Source organism: Lontra canadensis, unplaced genomic scaffold, assembly GCF_010015895.1.
Source record: "Lontra canadensis isolate GAN:19392208 unplaced genomic scaffold, GSC_riverotter_1.0 scaffold26, whole genome shotgun sequence".
Classification (NCBI taxonomy): Eukaryota; Metazoa; Chordata; class Mammalia; order Carnivora; family Mustelidae; genus Lontra; species Lontra canadensis.
In genome coordinates, this window is record NW_022631020.1 from 14,358,735 (window position 1) to 14,377,144 (window position 18,410).

Here is an 18,410-nt window from a genome sequence, read left to right on the forward strand (position 1 = left end):
GGTTACAGACATGCTAATTCAATATAAAGCAACATAAAAATGAAGATTATGGCAGAATAGATTATGCTCAATATTTTAGTCTGTTTTATAAATTTAAGGTGTAATAAAGGAAGATTATCATAATATTTTAATTATTTTAACTTTTGTTGCCTAAGTTTGAGATTTTTGGAAGTACTCATAACATTGATTGATATCATGCTCACCTGTCAAATAAAACTCTTACTTTTATCCCCAAATGGTTTGGTCTAAACTATGTAATTCAAGAGTTATACACCAAGAAGCCCTGAGGGGAATATGGTAGACTAGGAGGACACTGAACTCACCGTGTCCTACATATACAATAAGATAACACTTACAGCAGCCTAAATAACCCAGAAAAGAACCCAAAGACTGGTGAATAAACTCCATAACTAAAGGTAGTGAAGAGGCCACAATGAGGAAGGTAGAAAGGGCAAGGACATGGTCTGGAGCAATAGGAACCATGACTTCCACTGTGGGTAGGATAGCCTGTGGCACAGAAAAGGATGGAAAACAGACTTTGACACCAGGTAGCCCAAGAAAGGGGAAGAGGAATTCCCATTATATTTGCCTTTGAAAGAAAATAGGGCTAATTTTGTGAGTTCTTAACAACCAGCAAACTTAAACCTTGGCATTTTAAACATCTACAGGCTTGACTCTGGGAGAGCCCAGAAGGGTTAGGAAGCAGACTCCCCATCCAAAGAGACAGCAGGACAAACAGTTCAAGCAGATACAGCACAGAACAAACAGTTTGAAAAACACTGGGAGCAGATGGGAGGGACAGTCATTTGCTCATCTCAGAGCATGGCCTATTGAGAGAGGGACTGTGGGCAGAACCCTCCAGGAACAAAGAAGCTGGCAGGCACCATTTCCCTCCTCCATCTCCCAGCACAAAGAACAGCCACCTGCAGTAACCATTGCCCTCCTGACACTCCTTACCTAACTTGCTTGTACCAACCCCCACCCATCCTAGGACTTTGGCATATCTACCATTCCTGGTCACACTCGCCTCTGTCCGTATGTTATGGGCGTCCTTCCCCAGAAGACTAGCACAAACCCTGCCAACACCTCATCTCCATATGTGTGCCTTTGTAGGACCTCAATTTGGGTGGCAGGGGCAGGTCTCATTTCACAAGAACACCACTGCTCCCCATGTTAAAATGCACCCTATCCCTGATGGGGACAAAACATTACCCCCCCAAAAAAGAGAGCCTCTGTAGACAACTGGACTGAAGGAAAAACAGGCCAAGACTCCACAGAAGAGCACATGCAACGCACATAGGAGACATTCTCTGAAGCACCAGGACCTGGGGAATGGGGACACTACACTGTAGGGCACTACAGGAGCTCTTCTTCATGAAAACTATTATTATGAAAAGCAAGAGAAGTAGCTGACTTTCCTACCACACAAAAAGTCAGACAAAATGAGGAGACAGAGAAGTATCCCCAAAATGAAAGACCAGGACCAAACCATAGCAAGAGACCAAAGTGAAATGTATATAAGTAATATGCTTGATAAGTAATTAAAAGTAATGATCATAAATATACTTATTGGATTGAGAAAGGAATGGAGGACATCAGGAGTGAGACCTTTAACATAGAGATAAAAAAAGAACCAGTCAGAGATCAATAAATGATATAAAAATATACCTGATGAAACAAATAGCAGGGTAGATGAGACAGAAGAACAAATTAATGACTTGGAATACAAAGTAATGTATTCCTTAACAAAGTAATGTATTCCTTAACAAAGCTAAGCAAAGGAGAGGAAAGAAAATTATGTAAAATGAGAATAGTTTTAGGGAATTCAGGGACTCTATTAGGTGTAATAACATTCACATAATGGAGATCTCAGAAAAAGAGAGAGATAAGAGAACAGAAAATTTATTTGAAGAAATAAAAGCTGAAAAGTTCCCCAGCCTGGGGAAGGAAACAGATATCCAAATACTGTAGGCACAGAGATGCCCCCCAAATTCAAGCAAGGAGGTCCACACCAAGACATTGTAATCAAAATTGCAAAAAGTATCTATAAAAAAAAAAATTAAAAGCAGGGGCGCCTGAGTGGCTCAGTCATTAAGCATCTGCCTTTGGCTCAGGTCATGATCCTGGGGTCCTGGGATGGAGCCCCACATCAGGCTCCCTGTTCAGTGGGAAGCCTGCTTCTCCCTCTCCAATTCCCCCTGCTTGTGTTCCCTCTCTCACTATGTCTTTCTCTGCCAAATAAATAAATAGAATCTTTAAAAAAATTTTTTTAAAGCAGTAAGAAAAAAGAATACAGTTACATACAAGGGGAAACCCCATAAGGATAGCAGTAGATTTTTAAGCAGAAAATTTGCAGGCCAGAAGTGCAAGGAACAATATATTCAAAATACTGAAAGGGAAAATTCTGCAGCCAAGAATACTTTATCCAGAAAGGTTATTATTGAGAGGAGAAGGAGAGATAAAGATCTCCTCAGACAAACAAAAACTAAAGGAATTTATGACCACTAAACTAGGCACATAAGAAATAGTAATGGGGACTCTGTGAGTGGGAGGGAATGATCATAGGGAAAGTATAAAAAGTAAAACAAGAAACAAAACCCCCCACAAAAGCAGTAAAAATAGAAATTTCTTCAAAATTCAGTCAAGGAATTTATAAAATAAAAGGATATAATATATGACAACATACAACTGAAATATGGGGGTGGGGGATAGTACTGAATGGATTTAAACTTAAGCAATAATTAACTTGATATAGACTGATATGTGCAGAAGATGTTATACATAAACCTAATAGTAACCACAAATCAAAAACCAGTAATAGATTGGCAAGGAATAAAGAAAATGGAATTCAAGCATATCACTAAAGAAAGCCAACAAGTTTTCTTTTTCTGCCATCTTGGGTCCTGTGGAGGCCTGTTGGGAATAGGACTCCTAAATACCAAATAATGTCTGGAAGGCTGTGGTCCAAGGCCATTTTTGCTGGCTATAAGCAGGGTCACTGCAACCAAGGAGCGCACACAGCTCTTCTTAAAATTGAAGGTGTATATGGTCAAGATTAAATGGAATTTTATCTAAGCAAGAGATGTGCTTACGTGTACAAAGCAAAGAACAACACGGTGACTCCTGGTGGCAAACCAAACCAAACCAGAGTAATCTGGGAGAAAAGTAACTCATGCTCATGGAAACAGTGGTTTGTGCCAAATTCTGAAGCAACCTTCCTGCTAAAGCCATTGGCCACAGAATCCGTGTGATGCTGTACCCAGCAAGGATTTAAAAATAATGAAAAGTAAATATATAAAGGTGTAGATTTGTAAAAAAAAAAAAAAAATAATTAAAAAATTTTAAAAATTTTAAAAAGCCAACAAACCATAAAAGAGAGCAAGAGAAGAAAGGATCAGAAGAAACATAGAAACAACCAAAAAAATGAGTAACAAAATGGCAATAAATACATATCTATCAATAATTACTTTGAATGCAAATGGATTAAACACTCCAATCAAAAGATACAGGGTGACAGAATGGATAAAACAAACAAAAAAACAAGACCCATCTGTATGCTACCTACAATTGACTCATTTCAGACCTACAGACACCTGCAGATTGAAAGTGAGGGGATGGAGAAATATTTATCATGCAAATGGATGTCAAAAGAAAGCTGGGGTAGCAATACCTATACAGGACAAAATAGACCTTAAAACAAAGACCGTAACAAGAGACAAGGAGTGACACTATATAACAATAAAGGGGACAATCCAACAAGAAAATATATTAATTGTAAATATTGGAATATTTACAATTATTCCAATACATGGGAATATCCAAATACAAAAAAAAGTTAATACCAAACAAAAGAAACTAATAATAACACAATAATAATATGGGACTTTACCACCCCACTTACATCAGTGGGCGATCATAGAAACAGAGCATTAACAAGGAAACAGTGGTTTTGAATGAACACTGGACCAGATGGATTTCATAGACAATTTCAGAATATTCCATCCTAACACAGAAGAATGTACAATCTTTTCAAGTGCACATGGAATATTCTCCAGAGTAGATCACATATTAGACCACAAAACAAGTTTCAACTAATTCAAAAAAATCAGTCATTCCATGTATCTTTTCTGACTATAATGCTATGAAACTAGAAATCACTACAAGGAAAAATCTAGAAAGAGCACAAATATATGGAGGTTAAATAATATTCTACTAAAGAATTAATGGGTCAATCAGGAAATCAAAGAAGAAATAAAAAACTACATGGAAAGAAAAGGAAGTGAAAACACAATGGTCCAAAATCTTTGGGATACAGCAAAAGCACCTCAAAAAAGTTCTAAGAAGCAAGAAAAATCTCAAATAACCATGTAACTTTTTACCTAACAGAGCTAGAAAAATAACAAACAAAACCCAAACCCAGTAAATAGAAGAAAATAGTAAAGATTAGAGGAGAAATAAATACAATAGAAACTAAAACAAACAAAACAACAACAACAACACAAAACAATAGATCAATAAAACCAGAAGCTGGTTCTTAGGAAAGATCAACAAAATTGATGAACCTTCAGCAAGACCCATTAAAAAATAAAACAAAACATGCCAAAAACCCAGAGAGGATCCAAATAAACAAAATCACAAATGAAGGAGGAGGAGAAATAACAACCAACACCACAGAAATACAAAAGATTGTGAGAGAATATTATGAAAAACTATATTATGAAAAACCCAACTCAGTGCTGGGTGTGGAGAGAATATTATGAAAAATAAATTGGACAATTTATAAAAATGAATACATCCTTAGAAACATAAACTACCAAAACTGTAACAGGAAGAAATAGAAAATTTGAATAGATTACTAGAGAAGAAACTGATTCAGTACTCAAAAAAACAACACAAAACCAAACCAAACAAAAAACTCCCAACAAACAAAAGTCCACAACCAAATCGTTTCAGAGGTGAATTCTAGTTAACATTTAAAGAAGAGTTAATACCTATTCTTCTCAAACTATTCTAAAAAATACAAAAGAAAGGAAAACTTCTAAATTTATTTTATGAGGCTAGCTTCACCCTGATAACAAAACCAGACAAAGAACCACCAGAAAAGAGAAAGGCCAATCTGTTTCGTGAATATAGATGAAAAAATCCTCAGTGAAATACTAGCAAACCAAATCCAAAAATACATTTAAAAAGTCGTGCACCATGATCAAGTGGGATTTATTCCTGGGATGCAAAGGTAGTTCAATAGTCACAAAACAATCTATGTCTTAAGTCACATCAATAAGAGAAAGGATAAAAACCATATGATCATTTCAATAGAAGCAGCAAAGCATTTGACAAAGTACCACATCTATTCATGATAAAAACCATCTGTGAAATAGGTCTAAAGGGAACTTAACATGGTAAAGGCCATATATGAAAAACCCACGGCCAACCATACTCAATGGTGAAAAACAGAGAGCTTTTCTCCTAAGGTCAGGAACAAGAAAAGGATGTCCACTCTCACCACTTTTATTCAACATAGTTCTGGAAGTCCTAGCCACCCAATCAGACAAAGAAAAGGAAGAGAAGGCATCCAAATTGGTAAGGAAGAAGTAAAATTCTCTGTATTTGCAGATGGCATGGTACTATATAGAGTGAACCTTAAAGACTCCACCAAAATACTGCTAAAACTGATAAATGAATTTAGTAAAGTCCTTGGATATAAAAATACAGATATTTGTATATTAATAATGGAGGAGCAGAAAGTGAAATTAAGAAAAAATCCCATTTACAATTTCACCCAAAATAATAAAATAACTAGGAATAAACTTAACCAAAGAGGTAAAAGACCTATATTCTAAAAACTATAAAATACTGATGAAAGAAATTCAAGACAATGCAAAGAAATGAAAAGGGATTACAAGCTCATGGGCTGGAAGAAAAAATATTGTTAAAATGTCTATACTACCCAATGTAATTTGCAGAGTAGATGATCAAAATATGAACATTTTTTCACAGAACAAGAACAAACAATTCTAAAATTTGTGTGGAACCACAAAAGACCTCAAATAGCTAAAGCAATGTTGAAAAAGAAAAACAAATGGGGAGGTATCATAATTCCAGATTTCAAGTTATATTACAAAGTGGTAGTAATTGAAACAGGATGGTACGGACACAAAAATGACACACAGATGAACAGAATAAAACAGAAATAGAATAAAACAGAAATCCTAGAAACAAACCCACAATTACATGGTCAATTAATCTTTGACAAAGGAGGACTGAATACAACAAATGGTGTTGGGAAAACCGGATAGCCATATACAAAAGAATGAAACTGGACCATATTCTTTCACCATAGACAAAACAAACCAGAAATAATCCAAAATGGATTAAAGATTGAAATGTGAGACTTGAAACCATAAAAATCCTTGAAGGGAGCACAATAATCTCTCTGGCATTGGCTGTAGCAACATTTTTCTAGATACATGTCCTGAGGCAAAGGAAACAAAAGCAAAAATAAGATATCAATGCTGCATCAAAATAAAAAGTTTTTGCACAACAAAGGAAAGAACAAAATTAAGGCAACCTACTGGATGGGAGAAGATATCTGCAAATGACATATCCAATAAAGAGTTAGTATCCAAAATCCATAGTACTGATACAGCTCAATATCCAAAAAAATAAATAATCTAATTAAATATGGAAGACATGAAAAGATGTTTCACCAAAGAAGACATACAGATGGCCAAGAAACCATGAAAAAAAGCTCAACATCACTCATCATGGGGGAAATGTAAATCAAAACTCCAATGAGATATTGGATATATCCAATGAGATCTTATACCTGTTAGAGTGGCTAAAACTTGCAACACAAGAAACTACAAGTGTTGGTGCGGATGTGAGGTAGAGGAAAACCTCTTGCACTGTTGGTGGGATGCAAACTGATGAAGCCACTGTGGAAAATGGTATGGAGGTTCCTCAAAACACTAAAATAGAACTACCCTGCTATCCAGTAATCACATTACTGGGTGTTTACCCCAAAATACAAAAACACTAATTCAAAGAGATATATGTACCCCTTTGCTTAATGCAGCATTATTTACAATAGCCAAAGTATGGAAGCAGCCCAAGTGTCCATAGGATAGGTGAATGGAGAACAAAGAGGGGTACATATACACGATGAAATATTATTCAGCCATAAAAATGAATGAAATCTTGACATCTGCAACAACATGGATGTATCTAGAGAGTATTATTCTAAGTGAAATAAGTGAGTCAGAGAAAGACAAATACCATACTTAAGTGAAATTTAAGAAACAAAACAAACAAGCAAAGGCAAAAAGAGAGACAAACCAAGAAGTGGACTCTTAACTTATAGAGAATAAATTGATGGTTACTAGAGGGGAGGTGGGTGGTGAGATGGGGGAAATAAGGAATGGGGATTAACAAGTACACTGAACATGATGGGAAAAATATTTTAGTAAAACACAATAATGTCCTTCTCCTTGAAAAAATAAGAGTTATACTTTAAAAGTTTCGTTAAAAAATATAGTTTAGGATCTCAAGCTCTTCTCTAGTAAACTTTTATTAATTTAAATTTATGTTGCCAAACGTTTGTATATTTATAGAAAATAAATCTAATATCTACATGATTAGATCTTAAATCACTCAGTCTCTTCACATTTTACATTTTTAGCATTGAACCCTATTTTAAATGTATTAGCTACTCTCTACACATTACCCTTATTATATCTCTATGTCCTGCTTAAAGGTAAAAGAATTTTAAGGGAAACCTGGGTCACTCAGTTGGTTGAGTGTTTGACTCAGTTTTGGCTTAGGTCATGATCTTGGGGTTGTGGGATGGAGCCCCACATAATACTCAATGCTCGGTGTGAAGCCTGCTTAAGATATTCTCTCTCCTTCTTCTTCTCCTCCTCCCCCAACATTCATGCTCTCTCTAAATAAATAAATCTTTTAAAAAAGCAAATTTGAGACATCAGAATAATTTATTTGTAGAAATAATTTCAACATTAAGTGATAATGGCTTAAACAGAAATTAAATTTCTTAACTGAACAGGCACAAAGGGGCAGAGAATTGATTAGAACGTCAACTATACTGAGGGAGCACTGCCTAGTTTTTCCCATCAGCCTCAAGCCATGTGCTTTCCGTATTTGAAGTAATCTCATGGTCCACAATGACTGCTGGAGCACCTGCCATTACATGTGCTTATGAGACAGCAGGAAGAATAGAGGAAAAGCTACAGACTTCTCTCTCCTTTTAAAACAATATCTACCCATAATTTCCACAAAATATACAACTGGCATTTCCTTCACTGGTACATAGTCATTTGGCCATAGATATGAAGATTAGGATAAGATGTAGTGTGTTATGCTTTAAATATTATACTGGGTTATAGTTGACAATAAAATGATTTTGGCCAGTGTAAACATAGATGTGATTTCTGTTTTTATTTTTGTTCTGTGTATTTTTAAATGTTTTTGCATCAAGGTTACTTTGTCTTTTTAAAATAACTAAAAAAGTTTAGTTTCTTTTAAGTTATTAAAGATTGCAAGTTGTACAACAATCATATATCCTTAAAATGTAAAGCATGTGCTTATGAAGCAAGCTATTTTCTAAAGTGTTTTTTTAACATTTACAAATTTCTTTTCTCAGAACTTGTTTAAATTTTCTACCTCTGTTTAACATAAATTTGAATTATTTTTTAGAAAATCCAACACAGTAATGGAATGTTCACATTTATTAACACATCTTCTACAATTTAAATTTCATACCTATAGATTTATTCCTTATCTAAATTCTGGTTTTAGTATTTGTTTTTCCTTTTCCATAATTTTCTAAATAACACTGTTATCAAGCTTGTTATTCTTTCAAGAACCAAATCGAGGATTTGTATCAAATTTACAGCTTTTCTCTTTTTAAAATAAGTCTGCTTTTATATTTATTATCTTCATTGGCTAGTATTTGCCATGTTATTTTGCAAAAAAAAATTAGTTGAATGTTTTATTATCCATTTTAAAATGTTAATTATTAATGCAAGTGTTTAAAATGATGCATTTTTCTTTCTTCATAAATCTGTTGCATTACAAATCTTCTGAAGGGCTTACTGTGTATATTTTTTGAGGCATGAACATTGTACTGTAAATTATCTTGTCTTCAAGGAAACCATGAATAGTTAATGTAAGTACAGGTCTGCATACTACTTAGAATGAGCTATTTTACAGCTACCATAAACTAGACAAGATTTAATTTACATTTTTACTCCTTTTTATACATGAAAACATGTCCCAATAATATTTTTGTGAAAAATGTACACTTGAGAAGTAAAGATAGCAAAAACCCTCCAAAATTCTATTCAATTATATTTTTGGTACATATTAATGCCAAGAAGCTAACTATTTTACAAATTTAGGCAACCAAGTATTTTTTCCTCTATACAATAAACCTTTTACAGTAAAAATAAAAAAAAATATTATTAACCTTTAGACTTAGTTACCCTCCATTCACTTAGTACTTAGAGTGAATTTACTTTGGAATCAAATATTTGTCTGCCACTGGAGTATTTCCTCAAATCTCTGCATGTAACTTAAACTTTCTTAGTTATTTGGTCACTTTTATTTTAAAAAGCATAGGCAACCTTCCAAGATATTTTATCAAAATAACCAAATTTTTTCTTTTATGGGAAAGGTCGTACTGAATCCACAACAACAGAAGGATTCATAAAAATAAGAGGTTACATATCGCACCTGAGCATGAGTGGTCAGAGAGAATTTATTAAAAAATTGTTCTTAATGCCCTTCAGACTTCAGCCTTTTTAATTCTTCAGCATTTATGAAGTCTCTTCAGCAGACTCATTAATATTTTGTTTTAAACAAGTGGGAATTTTAAATGAGCCATGTTGGAAGTAGCTGGCCAGAAGCCTACCATCTTTAGTCTAGCCACATCACCCTTCTTTGCATATCAATGGTCCATTTCTCATTTTTCCCAGTGTCAAACAGAGCTGATTCAAGCGCAAAGATTCTTTTGAGTTAACAGAAGACGAACACTGAGGTCAATTTGTCAGACATGAAGGAGAGAAGAAATGAGCTAAACAGGCAGAGGAGCAATCTAGAGTACAAAAAAGGACAAGAGCAAAATCGGATTTATACCAGGCACACTGCCTCATATTCTCTTTCTATTCTAATAGTTATATAAAGCTTTTCCAATTTTAAATCTTTGTTTTGTTCATTTTCATTTTCTAACAAGTTAGACTGATTGAACATATGTGAAGGATGGAATATTTATTTATTCATAAGTAACTTCTTAGGTGATCTGTAGATAATAGGAAAAGAAACAATTTCCTGATATGAGAATACTGACGTGGGTAAACTGCATCTTAAAGAAAAAGTATTTCTTGCTGCATTGTTTTAAAGCAGTCCTGTTCAATAGATACATAATGGGAGATGCATATATTATTAAAACTTTTCAAGGAAACACATTAAAAATAATTTAAATGAAGCAGGTAAAGCTAGTTGTGTTACTATAGTCTATTTAATTCAAAATATTCAAAATAATATTTCAAAGATAATATAAACTTATTAATGGCATATATTATATTTTTACTTTTTCATATTAAGCCTTCCAAATTGGATATGCTTTTATATTTGATGGCACAGGTCAATTTGGAGTTGCAATAATACTCGCATGTAGTGAGTAGCTACTATATTGGACAGTGCAGATCTAGAGAACTAGACTATTCCAGTGATGACTGGAAATAATCTTTTGAATGTACTTTCTATCATGTGCTTCAGACATTCATGTGTTCTATTAGTACATATTTATTGTCTGCTATGTCATATAATCTGCATCACCAAGATGGTATTGAGCACCTACCATTCAGATTATGTGACAGAACTTTATTTTCTTCTCTTCCATATAATGTTTTATTCTATATTCTACTCTTATTTTTATTATTTATATTATATATATTTTATAATATATAAATATATATTTTGTTATATATATTTATATATTATATAGTATATAATTAATTCTATATAAATATATGTAAATTATATATTATATTATTTATTCCATATTCTACTCTTCCATATAATGTTTTAACAAAAACAAAAACAAAACACAAAAGCACTGTATCAACCATTGGCAGTGTTCATTTCCACTTTTATGTCAACTAGCTCAGTTGTTGGAAGGACACAGTTCATTTAGGAAATATATTTATTGAAAGGTTTTTAATTCTAGAGCTAGTTAACTCCATTATAAATTACTAGAATTTATACAAATTATTTCATTCTCTGAGCCTCAGAAATCTGGTTTGTAACCAAGTCATAATTATAACAACAACTTCACCGATAATCTATGTGTGGTAGGCAGGAAATTAACCCTCCCCACCCCAACCTCTTATCCTTGGAACTTACAAAGATGAGAAATCACTCCTACGAATCTGTTTTTTTATACAACACAGCTGACTTTACAATACAGTGATTATTTGATAGGTCTGACTTAATCATGTGAGAGATAATTCAAAGATATATATTTTTTTCCCTTACTGGCACTGGCAGAAGTCAGATATTTGAAGTAGGAGAAGAAGAATTCAATGTGCTTTTGCTGATTGGGGGAATGGGGGTGGTCATTTGAGAAGGGATTCAGGTGACCTAGAGGTGCTGAGAAAGACAACAGACTGGCAGTCATCAAAGAAACGGGAAGTAGTTCCTTTATCTGCAAGGAACTTGATTCTGTCAACAACCTGAATGACTTTGGAAGCAGATTCTTCTCCAAAGCCCCCAGACTAGTCCAGCACACCTACACCTTTATTTTGGTCTGACGAATCCCTGAGAAGATAATCTTGTATGCCATCCAAGACTTCTGACTTATGTGCACTCTGAGATAATAAATTTATACTGTTTAATTACTAAATTTGTGGTAATTTGTTATAGCAGCAATAGAAAACTAATTTGCTGTGGGAAAATAGCTTGTAACCTACAAAATGTCTTGTAAGTTTTAGGCATTATAATTGGAACACAAACTACATCAGATTTTCTCTTTATTTAAACTCTTTGCAGATAAATCAGCTTTGACTATTGTATTACAAAATACAGTATTCTTAAATACTTCCAGAAGTTTTCTAATTTATAAATTAACCCTCTTATAAGTATGAAGTACTTGTTATTAACAAATAAGTGCAAATCCATTATCTTACTGAATAACCAAAATATTTCATGCCTACATAGGACATACAGAATATCACTGACAGGGGCGTCTTGGTGGCTCAGTGGGTTAAACCTCTGCCTTCGGCTCAGGTCATGATCTCAGGGTCCTGGGATTGAGCCCCGCATCGGGCTCTCTGCTCAGTGGTGAGCCTGCTTCCCTCTCTCTCTGCCTGCCTCTCTGCTTACTTGTGATCTCTGTCTGTCAAGTGAATAAATAAAATCTTAAAAAAAAAAAAAAAGAATATCACTGACAAGATACATATTTTTGTTTTCTGTCCCTCTACTATAGCATAAAGCAGAGTAATTCTCTTCAGTAATGATGCTCAAGATACTGGTAATGAGATTATGATAACAATATTGAAAATTAAAGGAAAGAATAATATATTTCTATGCAAGAATGCTTTACAGTACTTTAAAAAATCTAGTTAAATATTTTATTAATTACATCTATATCAAACATAATAATTGTTCAGCTTTGTTACAGATCTTGATATCTGGGGGTATAAATCTTCCAGCTCCTTTTCTTTTTCTTTAAGCTTGTCCTACAGATTCCAGCTATTTCCATTTCTAAATAAATTTTAGAGTTAACTTGTTAATTTCTTCAAAAAAACCAGCTGGGATTTGGTTGCTATTTCATTAAAGGTAGAGAATATTTGGGAAGAAATATATTTATATTGTTGGTTTTTCAATATATATGCATGGAATGATTACCTATTTAGATATATTGAATTTTTTCCTCAGTAATATTTTAGAGTTTCCTCTGTGGAGAAGTTGTATACCTTTCATACATTTTATTCTTGTTTTGTTTGTTTGTTTGTTTGTTTGTTTTTTATGCCCTGCTTGATAGTAGACAGAGAAGCCATGTTCTAATAAATATCCCCCAATTAGTGTTAGGAAATAAAAACGGACTAGAAACTTGAACCCCTAGAGGGATGGATAATTAGCGGTCTAAATTTACATGTTTTTTGTTCTTTCGGTTAATAAAAATTTCCAATTAATAACCTAGCCCCTGTGGTCCACTGTGTATGTGGTGACTACACACTGAGGGAGAGAAAATGAAGAAAGTATTGGAGAATTCCAATACTATGATGATCTATTCTTGCTTCCCAGGGTCAAATATATATTCCTTAGACAAAGAATTTGTGTAGATCAGTCCACAGAATAATTATTTTTTCATGTGTACAAGGCTGTTTTTGAAACAAGTTAAGATGGATCACAAAATCAAAGGCATATTAAAAACTAGGCCAAAATTTTATCCCCTACAGTTTCTCTATTGAATTATGCCTAGCTAAATCTTCCAATCAAATTCACCAATAAAAATAATTTGCTGATGTAACATTATAGCATTGTTCAAATAACGCACTGCAAATGTTATAAAATGTTGTATATTAGACAACTATAAGCTCAAATCTATTATTAAATTCCTATTAGAAGATTTAATTAGAACATATAAAGGGAAATTCCTTCTCTTCTTAATCATAAGGAAATTACATTTCTGAATAATCATATTCCTCAGGAGCTAATCTGAGTAAAGATAATAGGCTGACTACATGGAAATCACCTCAGGTACTCCTAAAAACATATATTTTTATCTAGGTTCCCTCTCCCCAGTCTGTTTTAGGAGATCTAGGCAGACTCAACATTATTTAAAAATGTCCCAAGTGATTTTTCTATGCTGCTTTATTGGGCATACTAGTTAGTATGAATTGTTCCAGTGTTATATAATATCATTACTATCATTGCTATAGATCATAGAGCAATGCTGTTCAAGAAAAACACAATTATTTGTTCTCAGTGGGCATTACTATTTTGCTTAATTATACTCAGATTCTTCCTTTTAGCAAGAATAGCCCGTACCACTTGCCAATTAAACAGAAATAGCTCTTCTAGCACTTAAAAATATAGATTGTTTGAATAATCCAAGACTTTAATGTATCTGACTTTTTCAGAAATCCAAAGATTCAACAGGATCTAATAGGAATAGTCAACCATCCCTTTTAATTTAGCTGAAGCAAAAACATATTTACATTGCTAATACTCGTGCAAGGTTAATAAGTGAAAAAAGAATAAATTGTTAACAAAAATACTTCAAAATTTCATTTTCAGTATTATACATATACCATTTAATTCAGGCTATTCTGGGAGCACAACTTAAAGACTGACATCATTTTGGAGAATTGGTATTTCCTCAAGTTTAATTGTGGCATTGCTGCCTTTACCAGTAAGAAGAATCCAGAGGGTGAGATAGACTAATATTGGGAATCCAAATTAAATACTTCCTTATCTTGTTGATTGAGATATCCAGAACAAAAATTCCTCCTCATAAATTTGGAAACTTATAACAATTAATTCTCCAGCCCTTTGCCCTTCCTTGACTACTAGTGTGCGTTTAATATGTTTATCTAATTTATATTTTTCCTTTGCATTTCTGGTACAAACAACAACAACAACAACAACAACAACAACACTCAAATGAATGGGGGTTCTACATGTGACAACTATCCTCTTCCTCACTATAAGCAGGATAACCTACAGTTAATACAGGCAACATTAATCAAAGACTGTAAACTTGGGTTTCTTACATTGCCAGTATTTTCAACCTTCTTCGAAACATGGACCTCTTTACTATACCAGACATTTTGTCTCTAATGAGTTCCTATTTATTGTTTAGTCTGTTCATTTATTTTCCTAGTATATGCCTCCAGATTTGTATAGTGCTCTTAGCAAGAGCTAGAAATTCACTGGGTTTCAGTTCTGCAAAAAGCATCTATTGTCTAAGAAATCCTGACCTATTTTATCCCTTTAAAATATTTCTTCAAAGTAGCCTTCTTTCAAGAGTTCAAATTCTGGTCCTCGTCTATATTACATCCTTTGTGTTTCTATCTTATTCCCCTTTAATGCTTGTTAGAATTGTATACCTTCCTCGGACTATTCACTTCATAGTTCCTTTCATTTATACTTCCCTATCTATGCCTAACAGGTGAGCTCGACTTTCACTTAAAAGAGGCTTTTGGTAGCTAATGAAACCATCATGAATCCAGACACTTAATTAAAAAGGTAACTACTAGATCAAGGAAAACCCAATTTAGTGCATTGAATTCTCATCTCTCAATCATCATTGTGTTAAGAGGCAGCTCGTGTTAGAAAAAAAGTAAATAATTATTAGAGGGACGAATGAACAAGGGATGGAATGGCTTCTAGCTCTAGTTACAGGCTAATTTACATAGTCCCTACCTTCCTACCCTCTTGCCTCATTGTTCTATCTAGCCCCTTCCCATTTGGAAACCCATCTAACAAAATCTTAAATAGACTCTGGAGTCAAACAAATCAGTTCAAATGCTGGGCCCCAACACTCACTCATTGTATGACTTCTGGCAAGTTACTACATCTTAAGCTTCAGTTTCTTCACTTACAAAATTGGCCCCCAAATTGTAACTATGTCACAGAAATGTGAGACAATGTGTGATAAAATATTTACGGCAACTGACATTTGGTGAACACTTAATATATTAGATGTTTTTTATTATATAGCCAATGGACACTGGAATTTGTTAGACATTTTTTCTTTATAAATAACATACAGACTTAATGTTCTTATTAGGTTTTAATATTAATTAAATAACTGATTTAAAATTGAGTGTTGGTTATTCTAGTGAATTAATAAACCTTATGGGTATTGATATATATATATATATATATATATACACACACACACACACACACACACACAAGAATTTTATGATTTCCAGCTGGTACGAATTGCAGCTCCAAAGTGGCTTTCCACAATGAAAAACAACAACAACAAGAATGACAACAACAACCACTCTTTATGCGATACTTGGAAGAACAAATGGAACCACAATGGCTGCACAGTTTTTCTCTCTGATTTTCCAAACTGTTTCTCTCCTGCTTGTACCTCCCTGCACACATAGCAGCAATGTACTTGGAGCAAATTATAAGAGCTTTGTCTCTATAAGGGGAAATTAAATTCTGTCTTAAAAAAAATAAAAACACTGGCATCAGAAAATAACATTTCACTGCTCCATATCCAAACTGAAAATAAAGTAGAAGGTATTGACTCATTCAGTTGCTGAAACAAACTGAACATTAAGGAAAATAAGCATACTCTAGTGGTTTTATGTGTCTTCTATGCACATTTTATTCATTATGATTAATCTCTTCCGACTACTTTTTTCCTGTTGTATAGATTTATGTGAGAAAAAATACACTTGCTTTTATTATCTAACAAAACAAAAGAAATAGAAGCATAGTGGGAAAATCATGAATTCTGAAGATATAGAGACTTGGGTTCGATGATGACCTATGTCAATTTGAGGTAATGACCTTTGGCAAGTTATTTAATCTTTTTAATCTTTTTAATTATTTTGTTCTTGAGTTGCAGGACCTTGTGGCAAATCCTGGGTAATGAACTGAATGAACTCCATGTCGGAACTAAGCTAAGGTAATGCCTCACTTTTAAGGTAAAAGCGTACATCACCAGTGTAGAGCAGTAACCTTTTTATCAGGTGATATCTTTCCTGTGACGGCAGCCTAAATGTTATTAGTGCATGATCTAGCAGAAATCACGTTCACTCATTCAATGCCCAAGACCTGAATAAGCCAAATCTTACTGCTCCAGGTGGATATATCCATTGTGTAGTGCATAATGTAATGCACAACATATGATATTGTTTAACTAAACATGTTACAACAATAGATAATGGATATCTTTCAATTTTTTACTCTTGTGATCTTAACATTATACAACGCGTTCCTTTTCTACTGTTCTTCAGCATGTGAAACCTACTGAGTTCTCAAATGTCTAGCTAATACATGTTCTCTTCTTTGTGGTCACAATGCTTTTTTTGCCTGAAATGTCCTTTCCTCAATACCTGCTCTTAAGAGACAAATTCTAGTTAACCTTTCTCTTAAGAAGGCTTTTCTGAACAATAGATGGAATTGACTAATTTCTCTTTTATGTTCCTATACCAATCTACAAAATGTTTCTTAATAGTTTTCAAATCATTTCATTCTGACTCATTTTCCATATTTTAAGTGATCTGAGGACAGAGACTGAAACCACTTAAGTTTTGTGCCTTTTACACTCTGCACAAATCTGGTACTGAATGTTTGCTGAATGAATTGATAAGGAAATATTAACACAAATTACCCCTAGGAAAAGAACCTGCTGCATCTGGACAATGCAGAGCCTATGCTTAATGCTTGGCTGTGGTTCAAATAAATTCAAGCTTATTTGGGGAGAAAAATTGAGAAGGTCAGAGAATATGCTCTCATTCTTAATTGGTATGGAGCATAGAGTTTTGTAGGATAGCAGGGGGAAAACGGCCTCTGATATTATCAGATACTATGTTGATAATCTATGATTATACAGTGTTACCATCTGCAACAGTTTGAATTCAATGCTTACATATTTTTTTAAGACAGGAAATTGTATATAAGGATGCATTATCTTTCACACATAATGTTATATCCAGGAGTATGACCAATGTTTGTATTGAGAACTGTGACTGCTTTTATACCACAAATTTTGTGAATACTGTGATTTTAGGTAAATGGAGATTGTCAAAAGAACAACTGGGTCACATGCTTGAGTTCCTGTTCTGTAAAGTGCCCAGCAGCCCTTACTGATCACATTTGAAGATCGAAGGAAAGCCTATGAAATGCTGAAAACTTGCAAACCAGTATCAGATTAACATCATTATAAACCAAAAGTCGTTTCACTTATCTGTTCATTTTCAAGATTTAGGGCTATATTCCATTGATAATGATTTGAATTTAAAAGAAAAATTGTACTCATGGCTGTATCCCACCATATTCATAAAAGTTTATCTTCCTTGCTACCAGACTATACTAATAAAAGGGAAAAAACAGGGACAATAAACCTTATCAACAGTTGTCTGTTATAGTTACAAACCATGTTGAAATAATTGCAGCCTAAATTAATGTAGGGAAATCTAGAAAGATAAGATAAAATCACAAAGGACTAAAGCACAATAACTTCCGGCATTAGCTGCTGTTGAAACGGGAAAATAAAACAAAATCAGGAAAGAAATGTTTTCAAAGCTTTGGCCATTTCTTTCTCAAGTTCTCCCTACTTTACTTAATATTGAGTTTTCACAACTCTCAGCTAGGTTCCTGTTTTGTTCCTTGGCAGTACTGGCTAGAAATCTTCTGATTAG

At 33.7% G+C, this 18,410-nt stretch overlaps 1 pseudogene; it reads left to right on the plus strand.

Moving 5' to 3' along the window:
- Positions 1-2,945: 2,945 nt before the first annotated feature.
- On the plus strand, positions 2,946-3,274 carry LOC116871546 (annotated as a pseudogene).
- Positions 3,275-18,410: the final 15,136 nt, after the last annotated feature.